Source organism: Macaca nemestrina, chromosome 2 (assembly GCF_043159975.1).
Source record: "Macaca nemestrina isolate mMacNem1 chromosome 2, mMacNem.hap1, whole genome shotgun sequence".
NCBI lineage: Eukaryota > Metazoa > Chordata > Mammalia > Primates > Cercopithecidae > Macaca > Macaca nemestrina.
The window spans coordinates 30,407,085-30,422,587 of NC_092126.1; the positions used below are offsets into that span (position 1 = coordinate 30,407,085).

General features: G+C 33.9%; 1 protein-coding gene across 1 annotated transcript in view; it reads left to right on the forward strand.

Annotated features, from left to right (window-relative positions):
- The window catches only part of LOC105465802 (TBC1 domain family member 5), a 570,286-nt gene that overhangs the window by 55,753 nt on the left and 499,030 nt on the right, over nucleotides 1-15,503 (forward strand). The gene's annotated exons all lie outside the window — the stretch shown is intronic.

Sequence of the window (15,503 nt, forward strand, 5' to 3'; positions counted from 1 at the left end):
TGTTGTGAATTAGTATGAGACTAAGAGGAAAAGATCTTTCCAACCTGTTTTCTACTTGAAGACATAGGGAAGCCTCTGTCCTGGGTCTTAAATATTGAGAGCACATCAGAGAACAAATGAATTAGATGGCAACAGAGTTTGGGTGATACTGGTATGAGTGCCATAAGTAACTGCATCTATATGACCGCTAGGGTACTGTGTGAATCACTAAAAGTTTTTCAGTTAGAAAGATTTTTCAAGTAAATAATGTTACAACATAAAATCCTAGGAACACGATTTATTAATAGGAAATATTTTAGTAACTATGTTAATGATGTGATTTATCTTATAATCCAGGAGAGTTTTGAGAATGAAAGAGTATACTGTAATATGTAAGGACCACAGGTATGAATTGGGACTTTCCTGGTCAAATGGGGACATATGGTAGTACCTGAACTTCTACTGAGTAATTTCTAATAGTCTTGTAAAGTGTGTGTTTAACAGGAGTCTTAATTCATGTGTAATATCTTTAAGAATGTTTTATTTTATGATTAAACGAACTTCTCTTGTGGCCAGTATTTATGTTAGCCAATGTAGGCATTTTGTAATTGACTTTAGTAAAGGATAACTCTGATGTTTTATGACTTTTGGAACCTGTTTTCAAGGTGACAGTTAAAGATGATTACTTTTGGGAGCAGAACAATAAGTATGGCAAAGTTGATCATACTTTAGTGGATAGTTCTAAAGTTTTTCTTCATGTAAAGCATTATAAGTTTTTTCAAAAATTATTTTTTATTTTATTTCATTTTATTTTATTTTATTTTTCTAGAGATGGGGTCTTGAACTCCTGGGCTCAAGTGATCCTCCTGTCTTGACCTCCCAAAATGCTGGAATTGCAGGAGTGAGCCACCATGCCTGGCCTGTTAAAGACATTTTTGTGCTTCCTTTGCCTTGTAAATCTTCTAATTCAGCAGTTCCCAACCTTTTTGGCACCAGGATTAGTTTCATGGAAGACAATTTTTACATGGACGGGTGGTGGGGGGTAGGGTAGGGATGGTTTCGGGAAGAAACTGTTCCACCTCAGATCATCAAGCATTAGTTAGATTCTCATAAGGTGCGGGTAACCTAGTTTTCTTGCATGCACAGTTCACGATAGGGTTTGCATTCCTATGAGAATCTAATGCTGCTGCTGATTTGACAGGAGGCGAAGCTCAGGTAAGTAATGCGACTGATGAGGAGCAGCCTAAATACAGAGGAAGCTTTGCTATCTGGTCTGCTGCGCTTCTTGCTGTGTGGCCTGGCTTCTGACAGGCCGCCTACCTGTACCAATCCATGGCCTGGGGGTTGGAGACCCCTGTTCTGATTTATAGTATGTTTGACATTTTGTGAAATCTAATCCTGTTTGTTATACCTTTAGAATTTATAATTTCATGTTGGATGATACATTGGTCTTTTCTTTCTTTAAAAGCATGTTACATGTCACATATATTGATAAAGTTGGTAGTTTTGCCAAAACATTTCTGGAAACAACTGTTTTTCTTTGGTGAAATTCTGTGTGGGAAAATAGAAATCTCTAGATAAGAGTAACTTAATTTTTTTTTGTATAGTTTTCTTTTTAATTTCCTCCTGATACATATTTATCTGACATGGCAAATTACATTATTAAAGTCATAGTTACATTGTACAATTTTAATTTTTAGTTGTGTTTAGAACACATATGACTTGTTAAGTTGAACCAGGTAACCGGAGTGGCATATTTGTACTTGAATGTGCATTACACAACTGGAAAAATTCTTGTGCAATAGATCTTATTCATATGTATAATATGAGACCTTTTTCTTTGTTCAGAAATGCCTATTATGCCTAACAAAAAAGGAAAGAAGTATCCATATATTCTTCCTCAAGTTAGTTACAATATGAAGCACTTCCTGAAATACTTCACTGTAGTTCTAAGAGTAATACTTTGTCTTATGTGTGGGCTCTGAGAGTAGCTTCTTTATAATTATGACAAGTAAAAGTACAGCCAAAGGTCACGGTAAACACAAGATTTCTTTCATACCTCATCCATTTTGTGGACAGCATATTCAGTAGTTTGGGTCCTGGCACTGATGTTTTAGTAGAGCAATCAAGGTTGTTCTCATGGAAGTGTTTCAAATCTCTTTCTGCCTACCTCCCATGTGGTTGCAAAATTTGGCATGAATATATATTTGAATTCTGGACTAATTAAATAGATCCTTATTAAATTTAGAATTTGCAAACAAAAAAGGGGACCCTGTTATACTTCAAGGATTTCTTAGGCCGTTACATAATAGTGATATATAGAAGCCTTTAATAATACTAAATACTATAGTGACTTGATACAGTGTCTCAGTATTGACCATCTTAGTACTGATGTTGTTCATAGAAACAGTAAGAACCAAACAACATAGTAATAACAACAAAAACAACATCACACAAATTATATAAATGACATGCCTGTAGATGTACAATCTATTGATTAGATCCTATATTTGACTTTAATTTGGCTATCTAAATAAAAGAGTGTTAAAAAGGTCATATATAGGAAAGCCTTTTATTAAAAAATGAATAGCCAGGCGCTGTAGCTCATGTCTGTAGTTCCCAGCACTCTAGGAGGCTGAGGCAGGAGGATTACTTGCGCCCAAGAGTTTGACAGCAACCTGAGGAACATAGGGAGATCCTATCTCTACAAATATAAAAATAAAAAAAATCAGCCAGATGTGGTGGATTGTACCTGTGGTTCCATGCTGAGGAGGGAGGATTGCTTGAGCCTAGGAGATTGAGGCTGCAATGAGCCGTGATCACCCCACTGCACTCTAGCCTGGATGACATAGCAAGACCCTGTCTTTAAAAAAAAAAGAAAAAAAAAAAAGAATATGCATATGTTCTAGAGTGATTGTATCAGATCTCTTTAAGTCATTCTCAGTACACAGTACCAAAAAATGCATCTAAATAAAGAACATTTAGATGAGGATGAAATTGATGAATTAAAACTTTTAATGTAACTGATGATAAGTGTTTCCTTTGTACTTTTTTCTAGTGTTTCCACACCCTAGCATGCTTTTTCTTACTGTAAGACTTCTAGAATAACAGTTTTCAAAAAAGGTTGGTGCTGCTCCATAAGGGAGTTTCACAAATTGGTGTGGGGTTTTCACTTGTCACGATTGTGAGAGTGTTTTTGGCATTTAATGGATGGGGACCAGGTATGCTAGGTATTCTGCAATGCAAGGGCCAGCCAGTCTCAGACTACAGATTGTCCCAAGTATCACACAACTTTTGAATGTCTACTTGACTAAACTCTATTCAAAGATAAATCAGTAATACTTCACTATATAAAAATATTGATAAGTTTTTATAAAATGAAGAATCTGATAATTTAGGAGAAATTTGTGGGGAGGGGAAGCTTAAGTAAAATAAGTAGTCTAAATATTAATTGTATAATGTACTTCACATATTCTTTCCACTTCCTAATTTATAGCATTACTAAGTAGATATTTAGTTGAATAGTTTTCAGTTCAGTAATACAGTTACTGAGAGCTGAATAATTGCAAATATACAGCAGGATTTTAAGACTTTTTGTTTTAATCTTGAGGTGGAGTCTTGCTTGGTTGCCCAGGCTGGAGTGCAGTGGTGTGATCTCGGCTCACTGCAAGCTCCACCTCCTGGGTTCACGCCATTCTCCTGCCTCAGCCTCTCGAGTAGCTGGGACTACAGGCGCCCGCCACGACACCCGGCTAATTTTTGTATTTTTAGTAGAGACGGGGTTTCACCGCGTTTGCCAGGATGGTCTCCATCTCCTGACCTCGTGATCTGCCTGCCTTGGCTTCCCAAAGTGCTGGGATTACAGGCATGAGCCACCACGCCCGGCCTAAGACTTCTTTTAACAACAAAGTTAATTTAAAATTTGTGCATCTCATTAAATTTTATCAATAAACACGGATTTAAAAAAAAAGTTTCATGATTGTCATTTTAAATATTGAAGTTTCATTTTTTAGAATAATTATAATAAATGCGTTGTTAAAATTGCGTATTAAAATTACTTTTGTGTTGCCCTGTCTTCAGTATTATTCTGGTCCTGTTTCCAATAATCTATTATAAAACATCTCTGTAACTTCTTGCATTACATTTATTTACCTGTTCCATTTACCTTCTGTTTTAAGACGGAATGGTCTCTGTTGCATTATAGAGACTTCATGTATGTATAACTTGACAGTGTGGCAGGAATTCTGGGATAGATAGTCATACTGTCCCACATTTTAGCCATCTCCTCAGAGATTGGATAGCTTTACTGTGTTCATATCCTTGGATCCCAACTCTTTTTTTTTTTTTTCTGTAACTTTTTCATTATATAGAAATAGGCCCTAGGAAAGGTTGAAATGACTCTATTTTACTCTCAGACTTGATTAATGGTTTGGGTATAGAATTCTAGATTGTAGATAATTTTATTTTAGATATTGAAGTCTTTGTTTTACAACATTCAGTGTTACTACTGAGAAATCCATTGCCACTTTTTTCCCCCTACTTTTTTTTTTTCTGGCTATATTTGGCCTATTCTTAATATTCTAGAAGGCTTTAGGATCGTTTATCTCTGAAATTCTATGATAATATGTCTTAGAATGGATTTTATTCATTATTTGTAATGAATCTTCAGAGGACCCTTTTAAGAGCAAATGTCTTTCAGTTTGGGGATGTTATCTTGAATTATTTTGTTTCCCTGTTTTTGGTTTTTTTATCCCTCTTTTTCCCTCAGTTCTCTTAGTTGGAGATTCAGCACCGGTGTAGAAGTGGGATGTGTGAGGTTGAGTCATTGCCTGATTGTGGGCAGAGTGATTTGCTTCTTCTCGGTGTCTTTTCTGATATGTTCTGTTATGAGTAACTTCTTTTGATAAGTTATTCATCTGTTTTCCAAAAATTTGTGATCTCGCTTCTATTTTTCTCTCCACTTCCACTTTTTTGTGCTTGTGAAATACACCTTAAAAAATTATTTACTGCCATTTTAGTAGGGTTTTGGGTGGGAGAAGAAGTAATTTCATGTGGTTAATCTGTATTTAGTGAAGCAGTTGTTTTGTGTACTCATTTTGCAAGATGCAGCTCTTGAAAACTTTCTGTGATTCTTTAGTAATCTTACCTCACCTCCTACATACCTTATTAGAGCACTTATTATGCCACATTATAATTACTAGTTTATTGCTTATAATAAGAACAGGAATTGTCTTATTTTTATCAATGTTTTTGTGGAAAGCATATTTCTTAAATGAATGAAAACGTAAACAAAATGCAGAAATGAGGTAGATAATAGATAACAACAGTACAATTTAGTGAGAAGGATTGAAATTATTTCTTATTTTAATCCTATTTCAATTAGTGTTTGATAGATTTTTAAAAACTTAATGGAGATTTATTTCTTTTAGTAAAATATTAATACTGTTGTCATCCTGGAGTAATCAAAAAATGTCTTTATATTAAAGCTAAATGACAAAGTAGTCATGAGAGTTTCATTGCAATGGAGAATCTTTCTTGATGCATTTAATTAGGAATTAACCTACAAGATATTGGAAAAAAATAGAATGAGTAGTGGATAGTTTTACATATTAAGGAGAGTACAACAGTATCATATAGTAAAGGGCAAAGAAGACAGAAAAAGTCTTATCTTCTTCTGTTAGCATATCATTTCAATCATTCCAAATAGTTAAATAATAAATTCCAAGGAGACATCTTTTTGTTCTGTGAAAACATGTCATATCCACAGACAAAAGGAAAACGTCTGAATTAAGCACAAGATTTGGTTAAAAAAATCTTTGTCACTCTCTTGATGAAATGTCACCATCATAATTACCTATTGTCTCCTTTTGGAAGTTTTCCTTTGATCATAATGTTTTGTTTAGTTTTATTGATTTTTAACTTTAAAGGTAGGAAATATAATTGGTTTAATTTAAACTGTTTAACTCATGACTTCCGCTTTCATACAAGTTAAAATAAATGAATCAGCAAATAGGTATTGAGTACATACAGGACCCTGGTTGGTACGCAGTGAAGTTGAAGAGATACTCACTTTAGAAAGGTGGCTTTTCTTAAGAAGCTGTATGCATGTAAAGAGTGACAGGTGTAAGGATTAGTAGGATAGAAAATATCTTGAAATTGTATATGATCAGTTACCAATGAATGGCCCAAGTGTATTTCTGCTAAATCAGCTATCTTTAGTTGAATGTTCACACATTCCTAAGTCGTTTCTTAGGCATGATGTATATAAAGACAGAAAGAATTGATACTTGATACAGTTACTTAACAGTGTTCTGAATTTTATTTTTGATAATCTGTTTTTTTAAGCCATAGTCTGAGTTATCTGTAGGGCCTGTTCATTTTTATGCTTGTGTTTGCTTACTTGTTAGAAACGTTCTTAAAATTGCACAGAATTACTTTGGGGATATTCATTTTTTACTTTTTGATTCCTATACATACTATATAATCTTTTCATCAAACCATTCAAATTTTAAAAATCAGAGATTTTACACCAAAAACATGCAGATAGTAAGTTTTTGCTGTATACTAGTATTTTGCTTCATAAAACGTAGTCGGCATCTTTATTCTATGTTCACGTATTTTTACTTAAGTTCAGCATTCATACATTTTCAAGAGTAGTTTCAGGATAAAATTAAATATATACTATGTTTTTTCACTCAGATGAACTCATTTTCCCCATCTTATGAACAACTACTTCTTTAGAGTTTATTAAAATGTTTTCTTGAGTGTACCACTTAGACTGTCTCTGTCACTTTATCTCCCCTACTTCCATCTTTTATTGATTACTTTCTATGTTATATTGAAGCTAGTGTACACAAACAAAGTTTATGAAAAGCTCAAACCCAGTGCAGGAAGGTCCTAGAAAAAAAAGTATAATTATGTTATTGTATAAACTTTAAAAATGTTGTTTAGGAAGCTAAAACTGCTTAACAGATGTGATTGCTTCATTGTTTCAAATTTATGCCAATCAGAGTTGATAGGATTTGATCACACTCTACTAGATTTATGAAATAAATTACAATATTGCATGACATACTTCAGATAGAAAAACATCAATATAAGTTGGATATGATTTCTTGTTTAAGATAACAAGCTAGTAATTTTTTGAAATCAGATGGTTACTACTTTGAGAGAATATCAGTTTTTATGGAAATTAACAATATCTCTCATATTTTCTTCATGGTGACAAAAAGTATATTAAACTTTCGTTTACATGTACAAATTTAATTGTAAATGAGAGGCATTTTGTTTCTGTTTCGCAATAGATGACCTGTCAGATTTTCAAAGGCATATAAAGAAATGGAGTTGGACTTAAAAGAAATTTGGCTGCAGAAAAGGTTAACACAAGATGAAAAATCTTACACTGGTGGTACTGAATTTCTTTAAAGTAAGATTTCAGTTGATATGTCCAAAGTCTTACTAGGATTTTGTTTTTTTTCAAATACAAAGAAGTTTAATACCTCACATAACAAAGAAAATGGAAAAGAACTTACTCACTAATGAAGTGACAGGTTTCCTTAGGGAAGTCAGAGCCAAGGAATTGGGAGTCAGGCTCTCAAGCCTGTTTGTTCGCATAGCAAATGGCAGAACTATTTATTTAAAAGCTCCTTGATGAGAATATCTTTAACTTTATTCAGGAGCTCTACAAGGTGGAGTCCTTCAGTTCATTTTTGAAATAAAAGCATGAGATCTCCTGAGGACTTGCCTTGAAATTGTTATTAAATCAAGTAACTTGTGAAAAGAGGGTAGAATTTTTAGTTTCTTAGATTTAAATTAAAAGTTTTTAGAATATGAAGACTGGCCAAACCAGTGATTTTAAAGAAGGTAGGCCCTCACGTTTCAGGTAAGAATACTGTAAAACCTTTTAAATTTTTTTCGGAAGAGAATTATTCATTTGGTGGCTTAGATTTTAAAATTTTAGAAAGTATAGGCTGGGTGCAGTAGCTCATGCTTGTAATCCAAGCACTTTAAGAGGCTGAGGCAGGCAGATTGCTTGAGCCACGGAATCGAGACCAGGCTGGGCAATATGGCGAAACCCCCACTCTGCAAAAAAAAAAAAGAAAACCAAAAAAACAAACATTATCTGGGCGTGGTCCACATGCCTGTAGTCTCAGGTACTCAGGAGGCTGAGGTGGGAGGTTCAACTGAGCCTGGGTGAGGCTGCAGTGAGCTGCGATCACACCACTGCACTCCAGCCTGAGTGACAGGTGAGACCCTGTCTCAAAAAAAAAAAAAAAAAAAAAAAGAAAAGAAAGTACAGAAAATAAGTAGAGCAGGCAAACATGTATTTACCATGCAGAATTAGTATGCCACCACATGTATTTTTAAAAGATACTTTTAAAGTCTTTCCCTTCCCAGAGATAACTGCCTTACTCAAATTGGTTTATATCTTTCCTGTTTTTGTATTATCGCTACAGTTATGTCTCCATTAACATTAAATGTTCTTAAAGATTACTTAACCGAAATATTCTATTATTTGTTGTTATTCTGTTATTTACATTTTTTCCCCCTTCTTCTCCATCATTATTCCTGAACTGTTACTTGCTGTGAGTTTTACATCTGGTTAATTCATTTTAACTGTTGTGTAATATTTCATGATAGAACAGCATCAGAACCACAATTTGTATACATGTTTCTCTTTTGACAGACATTAAGGGCCAGGATACTTTGCATAGACTTCTTCTACAGATATTCATGGAACTCTGTAGGGCTCAGTATTTTCAGCACATGGACAAGCTGCCACCAATTCTTATAGCATTGTATCCAGGTTCTGGCACTAGGCAGTATCCTTAGGCAATTTGATACCACTAGAGTGGTATATTGCTTTCTTTTTGTTTACTGAATTTCCTGTCTTTACAAGCCGATCCACTGTTTCCGTTCCTGGCAAAGAAGCTTGCAGACAACACTGTCATGCTTTTCTTTTTAAACAAATGTTCTCTGAATCCTCCCTACCTCCTAGTACAAAAAAATATAAAAATCTCTATATTTTTTGCATCTGTTTGAAAAAGATACCTTTAAAAAATAGATGTTTTCTAGTTTTTATATTTTTGCTTTATTGTAACCTGCGGGAGGCTAGGACCTGTGCTATTTGAAGTTTATTTTGCCACAGCAACGTGTGTGCTGGATCTGTGCATAAATAAGACATGGTTTTGCTTACTATGAACAATATGATTTTGTACCCAGGTATATAATTCTTACAGTTAGCAGTGAACTCTTGAGTGTTGAAAAAAATACATTCTTATTTTGTGAACATTTTGGAATGTTTTTAGTCATTTAAAAATTGTATAATATAAATTGCATTCTTTAGATTCAAATTTATATTATCATTTTCACTAGTTTAGCTAATTTAATTTTAAGGCATTTTATATTTTGGAAAAAATCATGTATTAGGTAGAAGTCATATATTTAAACATCTGTGACACACTTAAGATTTGGGTTGTAGTGCACTCTCAAACCATTAAAGAGAAAGCTGTCAGTTTATGAAATTCTTTGTATGCCCAACAGCTTGAAGCTGGCTTATAGAATGCCTAATATTAGACTATCAGTTTTATTAACTCTTTCACTTAAAGTATTTCTTCTTGAAATAAAAAAGAAACTAGTGAATTGCTAGGTCTGGATCATTTATTGAATGTCAGTAGTTTCAGAAAGCTGAAAAATGTTTATGCTGTGTAATAAACAGATGCTGCTCTAACAGTACAATACGTTATGTACCAAAAATGATCTCTGTTTTAATCAGAGATGCTGATTTAATGAGACAAGACTAGCTTACATCAAAAATGGATTTAGGATGTAATTTTTGGTTTTTGTATGTTTTTTCTACATAATTAATAGACATACCTTTTAACATCATTATCAGAGTTGGGGAAGAATGTTTATTTCTTTGATTTTCACATCTATTTTTGAATTCACAGGAGTTTGTAATTGTCCTGTAAACCCATTCAAAATAGCTATTAAAATGCCTTAAAGAAGATGCCTTGTTTTGTACTTTATTAAGTCTACTTTGCATGAAATTCATATAGGTCTTAACTTTTCTACCTTTTTTTGATTAAGGATACTGAATATTTTCTATAATTCGTGGGACAGTTTGGGGGAGGCAGTCAGTCAGTCAATTGACTATTGTGAGATGATGATGCTTGAGGTTTAAAAATCTCTGTCACGCAGTGTGCTTAGGTTGCCTTTTTGGTTTGCTGTCCAGAGTCACTGGAGTCTTTTCATCTACGAGAGAAGCACTTTGCTAGGCTCTGCTTTCTTGTTCACTTAACTTATTCCATGAGCACCCTCAAACTTGACTGCAGTTGCTGATTTTGAGTCCTTCTTCTGCATCTGTATTGTACATCTTTGATTGACATGTTTGCCTTTACATATGGTCAGGTAATTTTATATTTGGAAAAATATTCCTATTGTGTGTTTTATTCCACTGAACCTAGCAGAGTTAAATGTAGTTTGGATGCATTGGGAAGAATTAATGATTGGAAGATACAGTGTTGGTAAATTATTTATTCTGGCCCTGAGGAAGCTGAAAAGCTGAGTGAAAGACTAATAAATCATTTGTGGTAGTGCTGGTTGTCACTTCCAATTATTTTAGACGTTTTTGTGATAAACTGCAGCACCTGCTAGATATCTGCACACCCTCCCTTGATGCTAGTGGTGCAGCTTGTTTAGTCGATTATCAAAGGCAAGTTTGTGTAAAGTTTATTTAGGTTGGAAAGGAAATTACTCTTTTTGAGTCAATTTTGTTGCTTTTCCTCATTGTTTTGAATGCTATGAAAGAATTTCCCTGACATGGCCAAGAATCTGGAATATGTCTACTACTTTAGCCAGGAAAGACTGTCTTTATCTTTTATTAAATACTTGAAGAATTGAGCTTCTTTCAGACTAATTGAAAACTACATCAACTGAGATGATTAGTATGCTAAAGATCGAATCATCTTTTTGGCACCAATTGATAGAGAACCACTGTTGCTGCTTGACCAGGCTTTTTTTCTTCATTCTTTGTTTTTAAAGGCTGAGATTTTGTAACTACTAGCCTAAAAGGTAGTGAGATCCTCTTTTCCACTGTTCCTAAACTCTGCTGCTGAGATTCTTGAAGAGGCAGAGAAGAATTGGAAAGAAAGCACAGCCTAGACTGGTCTGGTTCTAGCAATCTTGATGAAAATAAATCCTACACGCCTGTAATCCTAGCACTTTGGGAGGCTGAGATGGGCGGATCACCTGAGGTTAGGAGTCCAAGACCAGCCTGGCCAACATAGTCAAAACCTGTCTCTACTAAAAATACAAAAAAATTAGCTGAGCATGGTGGCCTGCACCTGTAATCCCAGCTACTTGGGAGGCTGAGGCAGGAGAATCTCTTGAACCCAGGAGGCGAAGGTTGCGGTGAGGCGAGATCACACCATTGCACTCCAGCCTGGGCAACAAGAGCAAAACTCTGTCTCAAACAAACAAAAAACATGGGACAGTCGAGAGGACTCTTAAAGATATATACCTTGAATAATCTTGGTAAGTGGTCTTGTATTCATTTAGTTGCATTTTTACTCACTGACATGCTTCTCCTCATCAAACATTTATTAAAGCTTATATGTGCCAGCCCCCTGAAACAACAGTTACTACTATAATAACAACTCTTTTTGGAGGTTAGTATGTGCCATGTACTATTCTTAGCTTTTTTGTATGTATTAACATATTTTAATATGACAACCTTATAAGATATTTATTATTCCTATCCTTATTTTACCAAGGAGCCCTATGGAGTGATAAGGCAATAGTGATTTAGTTTTTTTCTTTAGGGTCTACAGAAAGTGGGAAACATTCATGGTAAATCTTAGTTAATTAGGTTTAGGAATTTCAATCCAAGTAGTATAATAATAACTATCATTTATTGAAGATTTAATTTTGTATTTTGTACTATATATATTATTTCACTTTTAACCCCTGAATAATAAATGATTATTATCTTCTTTGTCATTGTATTAGTCCATTCTTACGCTGCTATAAAGAACTGCCTGAGACTGGGTAATTTATAAAAGAAAGAGGTTTAATTTACTCCTAGTTCCACAGGGCTGGGAAAGCCTCAGGAAACTTACGAGGAAGGGGAAGCAAACTTGTCCTTCTTCACATGGCGGCAGGAAGGAGAAATGCTGAGCAAAATTGGGAAACGCCCTTTTAAAAATAATCAGATCTCATGAGAACTCACTCACTGTCACGAGAACAGTATGAGGGTAACCACCTCCATGATTAAATTACCTCCCACTGGGTCTCTCCCACGACACGTGGGGATTATGGGAACTACAGAATTCAAGGTGAGATTTGGGTGGGGACACAGAACCAAACCATATCAGTCATGATGGTGAAATTAAATCTTAAAGAGGTTAAACTACTTGCCCTGGGTTGTGCAGCTTGGACGTAGAGGAACTGGGGTTCGAGTCAGAATCTGACTGCCTCCACACTCTATTTAGGGATTATAAACCCTACTTCCTGTGGAACTTGGTAAGCCACAGAAAGTGGGGAGGAAAGTTGTCTAGTGAGCATTGACAGCAGTGGGACCAGAACTATGAATCTAGTGATTTTTTTTTTTTTTGAGGTCAGTTAAAAATCTAAATTTTTATGTGAAATATCAAGTTTAAAAAATCTTGGCAGTTTATTCCGAATGAACTGTTTGCTCACTGGAAGTGGCCTATGGATGCCAGTTTGAAATCCCAGCATATTGCCTTCCTTCTAGCTTTATCAAATTGAAAACTAGTGATAGTCTATGAAACAATATTAATAGATTATATTAGTAAAATTCCATCCTTTAGGGAAGTTAACAGACTAAATGAAACATAATTATTTATTACTTTAGTAATTCTGTGTAACTTGTTATATACCTCAAGAGATTTAGTTGAGTTTAATTTCAGATTATAGGATACTTATTCAGCTATAAACTATAGCATAGAGTGTAAAATCAAACAGTAAAAAAAAACTAGAATTTTGAAAATCTAAGCAGGTATTAAGTTATGGAAATGTTTATTGAAACACTCTTTTCTTCCCTCCCTGTACCCACCCCCGCCATTCCTCTAGTGCTTTTATTTCCTCTTTTCTCAGCTCATACACTTTCTTTTGCTATGCTCTGAATCATGTGGGAGATTCAAGATATATATATATATATATATGTATATAACATATATATGTGTTTATATATGTATATACATAAATATAGTTTTTTTTAAGTGAAATGCCTTTATTAGATTACAGGTAGAATTAAATCATATGTAGAATGTTGTTACTTTTAATAGAATATAACACAGTCAAAGATCAAAGTTTTAGTAAATGGGGATCTGTTTGAAATAAAAGTCAGTGGTTGTTTATGGATTTATTAAATGCTTTTATCTTAAAATACAAATTAAATATTCCTGGAGACAACATGTATCATTTCATAAGTGTTTGAAAAATCAGTCTAATCAGTTGTTAGAGAGTTCTTCCACAAAAAGATGAAAGACAAAACCTTAACAATTGTTATAAACGTACTATTTTGGAATTATTAAAAATAATTTTCCTGGCTGGGTGCGGTGTTTCATGCTTGTAATCCTAGCACTATGGGAGGCTGAGGCAGGCAGATAGCTTGAGCCCACCAGTTTGAGACCAGCCTGGGCAACATGGTGAAACCCCATCACTGCAAAAAATACAAAAATTAGCCAGGTGCAGTGGTGCATGCTTGTAGTCCCTGCTACTCGGAAGGCTGAGATTGGAGGATCGCTTGAGCCTTGGGGGGTCAAGACTGCAGCCGTGATTGTGCCACTGCACTCCAGTCTGGACTCCGTCTCATTGAAAAAAGAAAAAGAAAAAATTATTTTCTTAGTGGATTTTTAAATCCTACCTTATAACGAAAGTAATTGCATTGAAAATCAATGTTTCTTTCAAAAATAAAGGGCTTAATAAATTATGATTTCTTTTTAGTGGGTCCTTTAGCTTTTTAGAAATGAAATACTTGTTAGTGACTTAATTTTTGTAAGTTAGAGGCTTTTGACATATAGCATTTCATTTGTTCAGTTGTTCAAAGTATGGCTTTAAAAAATTAATAGAAAAATCTTTTACTATGTCTTATTATAAGGATAATATATGTTCATTACAGAAAAATTTTAAAAATTACAAAAAATCAAAAACATGATTCTATTATAAGCAACCAGCAAATCTGTCTGTTTTCTGAGGTTTTTAAAAATTTTTTTACTTTGACTGCTTAGCGTTTTATATTTGTCTTTTCTGTGATAATATTCATAGCTTAGTAGGCTTGCTTTTAAAAGATATTGTAATATTTGAGAGTTCAAATGCATCTCATTTACAAAGCTTTTCATCCAGCAACTAGAAGTAAATTATTCCTCTTCCTAACTTCCGTGTAGCTGACTGTACCTCTACAATGATTTTTTGTAACAACATATGTACATCTCACACTGTCTTGTATTCATTTTTATATTATTGTAACATTCACTAACTGTTTAGTGAATAAATGAAAAAAAATTTGGACTAATCAGTTGTTAGAGGGTTCTTCCACAAAAAGATGAAAGATCTAATAGTAGTAATTGTTAGTTATAATGTTTCTATTTTGGAATTATTAAAACTAATTTTTCTTAGTGGATTTTCATATCCTACCTTTAATGAAAGTAATTCCACCCAGAATCATCACTTCTTTCTTTTGAGAGAACCATTGGTTCTTAAATTAGATCTTAACTTCTATATAAGATTGTTAACACGGGTAGGGCTTTTGTGGAAATGTGATTATACTAAGAAATCACTAAAGTTTATGGAGCAACAGTTTTTTCTAGATCTAAACATGTGCTCGGTGTACTACTTAATAAGTAATGGAGATTTACTATGTTCAGATTTGTCAAGTCTAATTTGAAGGGTAAATACTGCTAAGTAAGTATATACAATCTTGCAGTTCTAAAATGTTGCAAAAATTAATGAATTATTTGAGTGCTTATAATAAAATGATGTTTGGGAAATCTGAAGGAGAAAAATTTTAGAAATGGTGATTCTAGTATGTTACTTTATAGATAAAAGGTAATTCAGAATGCTAGATGTGGATGAGTGCTTAGAAGTTATCTTCTGAAATCTTCTTTGTCAGTAGGAAACAGAAGTTTTGGGAGATAAATAATTGGACCAAGGTCATAAGACTGCAGTGTATCTAATGCTAATTACTAATGTGTGCTCAAAAAATATTTTTATGACTAAATGAAATGCCTTATGTATAGGGAGTTGCTGAAAAATTTGTCATGTGTAGTTTAGGAAAGTTATTACAAAAACAGTTGCCATGAATGTTCAAATTAGAAAACAGAATTACTGCATTTCCTAAAAATATTTATACTTTGAAGAGAAGAACTTAGAAGACATAATACTTTTAAAAACATGGCAATGTATAGAAAAATGAAATAGAATGGGTACTATTTAGCTTTGTTTCTAGCATCACTTTGACTGCATAATTGGAAGGTATCTTTGGATAAGCTTTTGGAAACTTT